The sequence below is a fragment of the Neophocaena asiaeorientalis genome, unplaced genomic scaffold (genome assembly GCF_003031525.2).
Source record: "Neophocaena asiaeorientalis asiaeorientalis breed wild unplaced genomic scaffold, Neophocaena_asiaeorientalis_V1.1 scaffold217, whole genome shotgun sequence".
NCBI classification, from domain to species: Eukaryota; Metazoa; Chordata; class Mammalia; order Artiodactyla; family Phocoenidae; genus Neophocaena; species Neophocaena asiaeorientalis.
The window spans coordinates 3,929,207-3,934,946 of record NW_020172293.1 but is presented as its reverse complement, the minus strand read 5'-3'; positions in this window follow the sequence as shown (position 1 = coordinate 3,934,946).

The following is a 5,740-nucleotide window of genomic DNA, read 5'->3' as shown; positions in this document are numbered from 1 at the left end:
GAACCAGCTCGCCTGCTGGTCTACTAACTTCATCTCTTGCGCTGTTGGCAGGGTGAGTCAGCCCCCTGAGTCGAGCCAAGCTGCACAGGGACAGGAATGAGTAGGCTGGTGGGCTGTGTCCTGGACTATGGGGAATTGGAGCTGGTGTCCCTTGGGTGGTCAGTCAGCTGTCCTTCCCCCAAGAGACACCTGATGTGACTGCTCACCTCTGTTTGAAACTTTTACACCGTCTCAGATCTCAGGATGAGAATTTTGTGTCTTCACTGATTTGCTGCAGCAAGAGTGTGTGACTCAAGCAGCTATTTGGGTTAGAAGACAATCATCTGTCTCTCACACAAATTCTCTGTAAAATTCTCTACTAACAGGAAAAGGGGAAAAATGTTTTGACCCAGATTATACTGCATGATACGCATGGTTGTCTCAAGTAGACACAACTCCAATGACTGAGTCTGAATACTGTTCCATTTATAAAATGTTCCATTTATAAAATGAAGAAGATAATAATTACCTGAGCTACTAATTATAGCTAAAAATCTAAAATTATTTTTCCTCACACGGAGCACCAATAAGTTTGTAAATTAAATAAATAAAATTATTTAATGGAAGAAAAGTGCCGCCTAAAAACAAGAGGCTTAAACAAGATGCATTATTCCTTGTATATGCCACTGGATTTAATTTGCTAATGTTTTATCTATAACATTTGCCTCTGTGCATGAGGGAAATTTTATTTAATGCCATTTTCAGATTTGAGTTAGGATCATGCTGTTGTCATAAAATAAGTGGGAAAGTCTTTTTCTGTGTAGTCTCTGCAAATGTGTGTTTACGTTGAGCTGTTTCTTCATAAAATACCTGAAAGAATTCACTGTTATATCTATTGTGTTTGGAATTTATTTTATGGAAGTTTTAAAAACAGTGAATAATTTAAAAGTTAATAGGGACCATTGAGTTTCTATTCTTTAATTGTTAATTTTTGCAATTTGTAAAATATATTTGTCTGTGTCATCTAAATTTTCAACTGAATTAACATAAATTTGAAAGAAAAATAAGGTAAGAGAGCATATTCCCTTGGATTCAACGAACATTTTTTTGGAGCGCCTACCACGTATTCAGGTAGCCTGCCAGGAGCTTTTGCCTGTTAATTCACTTAATCCTAAAAACAATTCAGTGAAGTGGGCATTATCTACATTGCACCAATGAAGAAACTACAAGTGGTTTCTTAATTTTGGACCGTTTAGTAATCTGATTAAAGTTGAAGGAAGCAGATTTCAGAACCACATTTTTTTTTTTTTTTGTGGTACACGGCCTCTCACTGCTGTGGCCTCTCCCATTGCAGAGCACAGGCTCCGGACGCGCAGGCCCAGTGGCCATGGCCCACGGGCCCAGCCGCTCCGCGGCATGTGGGATCCTCCCGGACCAGGACATGAACCCGTGTCCCCTGCATCGGCAGGTGGACCCTCAACCACTGCGCCACCAGGGAAGCCCCAGAACCACATTTAAAATCCACATCCTCTATCTTCAGATCTGGATTTCTCAGTCATATCTTATGCTGTCTTTAGACTTTTTTCCGGAGTTATGAACAAAGTTTGAAAATAAGATATTTGTGTTAACAATGGGAAGTACTCTAATTAGAAACTGCTAAATACTGATCATTCTCTGGCTTCCTATTTTCTGTCAGAATCATCAAAGATAGAAAATTCCATCAAGCTAATTAAAGTAAGACATAGATGTTTTACACTGCAAGAAAAATATATATTCCTTAGCAGATAAAACTTGACTTATTCTTGGCTACGACTGTGAACCAAGACTAAACTTTAAATTCTGGGCCTCCAATTCTGCCTAGAAGTTCACTGCTGGATAATTACACTGATTTATTTTACTTCAGTTAAGAAATGTTTATTGTCCTACACATACATGGACGATTAATTTACGACAAAGGAGCAAAGAACATACAATGGTGAAAGGACAGCGTCTTCAATAAATAAGTGTGAGAAAACTGCACAGTCAGATGCACAAAAATGAAACGACCCCATTTCACACCATACAAGAAAATCAACTCAAAATGGATTAAAGACTTGAAGGTAAGACCCGAAACCATAAAACTCCTAGAAGAAAACATAGGCAGTACATTTTTGGCAAGGTCTTAGCAATATCTTTCTGGATAGGTCTCCTCAGGCAAGGGAAACAAAAGCAAAAATAAGCAAATAGGACTATGTCAAACTAAAAAGCTTCTGCACAGCAAAGGAAACCATCAACAAAATGAAAAGACAACCTACAGAATGGGAGAAGATATCTGCAACTCATGTATCTGATAAGGGGTTAATATCCAAAATATATAAAGAACTCATACAACTCAACAACAAAAAACAAACAACCTGATTTTAAAATGTGCAGAGGAGCTAAAATAGACACTTATCTGAAGAAGACATATAGACAGCCAACAGGCACATGAAAAGGTATTCAACATCACTAATTATTAGGGAAATGCAAATGGAAACCACAATGAGATACCACCTCACACCTGTCAGAATGGCTATTATCAAGCAGGCAAGAAACAGCAAGCACTGGCAAGCATGTGGAGAAAAGGGAACCCTCATACACTGTTGGTGTGAATGTAAATTGGTGCAGCCACTATGGAAAACAGTATGGAGGTTCCTCAGAAATTTAAGAACATAACTACCATATGATCCAGCAATTCCACTGCTGGGTATTTACCCAAAGAATATGAAAACACTAATTAGAAAAGATATATGCACCCCTATATTCATCACAGCATTGTTTACAATTGCCAAGATATGGAAACAACCAATCAATAGATGAATGGGTAAAGAAGATGTGAGGTATATATGACACACAATGGAATACTACTCAGGCATAAAAAGATGAAATCTTGCCATTTGTGACAACATGGATGGACCTTGAGAGTGTTATGCTAAGTGAAATAAGTCACAAATACCATGTGATTTCACTCATATGTAGAATACAAGAAGCAAACAAACAAAAACCAAAATAAATGAACAAACCAAACCCAACAGAAAAAAACATGCAGATTCAGAGAACAGAGTAGTGGTTACCAGAGAAGTGTGTGTGGGAGGGCAAAATGGGTAAAGGGGCTTGACTATATAGTGACGAATGGAAACTAAGTTTGGGGTGGTGCACATACGGTAGGGTATACAGAAGTAGAAATATAATGTTGTACACATGAAACTTACATAATGTTATAAACCAATGTTACCTCAATTTAAAAAGTGTTTATTGACCAACTACTATGTGATACACTCCCTTAAGGACAAGGCGTGAACAAGCAAGTAAATAGGCAGCTACAATGAAGTGTAAGAAATACCCCTAAATTCCAGAGTTGTTGAGGTGAAAGCAGAGAAATAACAGCATAACTTTGTGAAGATTTACTGGCCATTCCCATTGTTGATAAACTCCTGAACCAGGAAAAACCATTCTAGTAGGGAAATCTAATAGTAGGGTTACCTCCAGGTGGTAGTATTACTTTGTTCCCTTATTTTATTATTATTTTTAAAAAAGTCGTTATTGAATTTGTTACATTGCCCCTGTTTTGTTTTGTTTTGTTTTTTAATATTTTGGTCTTTTGGCCCTGAGGCCAGCAGGATCCCAACTCCCCAACCAGGGATCAAACCCACACCCACCGCATTGGAAAGCAAAGTCTTAACCACTGGACCGCCAGGGAGTTCCCACTTTGTTCCTTTATAATTGTCTATACTTTTTGGATTTTCTAAAGTGAGCGTATATTGCTGACAATCTGAAAAAAAGATGAAATAACTGGGGAAAGAAAAAAAACAGCAAAAATGCACACAATTGTTCCTCCCTTTGCCACAACTGACTTAGTCCTGCCCTCATCATGGGGTCAAATTGTGCTGGCCAAGCTCTGTGGGTGAATGGGAGCAGGGCAGGTGCAACCACAGGTTAGAACCTGGCAGGTAAAGAACGAGGTGCCCAAACTCAACCTGTGATTCTTTTTCTTGTTTTTTGGGGGGGGAGAGGGGTAGATGGGGATAAGGGGCTGAGGCCTGAATATGATTGGGTCTACAGAAAGATAATGATCTCAGCAATTGATTTACATGGATTCTGTGCCCTAATGAAGACTTGAGAGGTAATTTTCCTTTGTCAGCCAGGTGAGTCTGGGTTGAGTCCATGGCCATGACTGTAGATGGACACAAAGTCTGTGTATGATTTCTTTTTTTCTTTTTCAGAGCATCTCTTTTCCCACATTGGTCTAATCAGGTGCACCACTGAAGGAGAAAAGAGGTCAGATCCTATTTCCATCCTCTTGATGAAGGGGTAGGAGACAGGATGAGGAGAATTAGAAAGCTGTGTGAAGCAAAGTAGTGCCTGAACAGCTATGAAGCCACAGAGGGTTTCAGAACAGGCTACTCTGTCTCTCCTCAGGGATGGAGGACTCTTGGCGTTCCTGGATGTGTTGAATACAAACTATAAACGGGCAGTTTAGAGCGAGGCTAGATAAATACATGCTTTAGCGGCATAGATGTTAGGCTCTTGAGGGAAAGGACATATTTTATTTGATTCTAATTTTCCCAGAAAGTGCCACCTACATCTCAAGCATGGTCAGAATAGCCTGTAATAATTTGTCATATTGTGCCTATGTTATCTATTTTTGCATTTCCCCATGAGAAGCTATAAAGGATGTGTTTACACTGGTGTAGCTGCCTGCTTTGCCCGCGGCTATCACTGTTGGATGAATCCCCTTGACTCTCTGGAAACAATTGAAAAGTGTTACAGTGTATTATTGCTGAAAGGACAATGTAATGATTGTTTGGAAAAGGCCCCTTGCCTTTAGGATGCAGATGAATTGTGATAGTCTAGGCTGAAAGAGCCCTTATTTTTGTGTTCGCTGTCTGGAAAAATGACACGCTAGAAACAGAATAAATACATTCTGATGGTTCTCGTGTCTTCTATGAAAACAGAAGCTTTGTTGATTCTTTAAATGAAAAACCAAAACATATTGCACAGTATATTTTGAAGTGTTTTATTAATATATTCTGTTTATTACTTTTTATATACACACACACCACTTACTTTGTCTATACCCAAAGCAAATAGATAGTTCAGGCCAAGAAATAAAGTATTTTTTAAAGGAAGTTGAGGACTTCCCTGGTGGCGCATTGGGTAAGAATCTGCCTGCCAATGCAGGGAACACAGGTTCAGGCCCTGGTCCAGGAAGATCCCACATGCGGCGGAGCAACTAAGCCCACGTGCTGCAACTACTGAAGCCCGCACGCCTAGAACCCGTGTTCCACAGCAAGAGAAGCCACCGCAATGAGAAGCCAACGCACCGCAACAAAGAGTAGCCCCTGCTCACCACAACTAGAGAAAGCCCATGCGCAGCAACGAAGACCAAATGCAGCCAAAAATAAATAAATAAAATAAAATAAAAAGGAAGTTGAGCCAATGTTTGTATGTGTGCCACAAAATTAACTGAATATTTCTCTTAATTTGTCCTGAACTTTGGTTCAAATGATATATTGGAAAGGTCATAGTTGTTTGTTTGTTTGTTTTCTTTCTTTGGCTCCACTGGAAGAATTTATTGTAGAAAAAGACAAAGGGACAAAATGGGCAGTATATAGATTGCCCTTGTGAAGCAGAATGAAAGTTTCCAGACAGTGAGGTTGACACATTGTTAAACACATGGAAGAAAGGAAAGGCTTGAGCGTGTACTCTGTTTAGAGCACAAGATAACACACTCACATGCTAG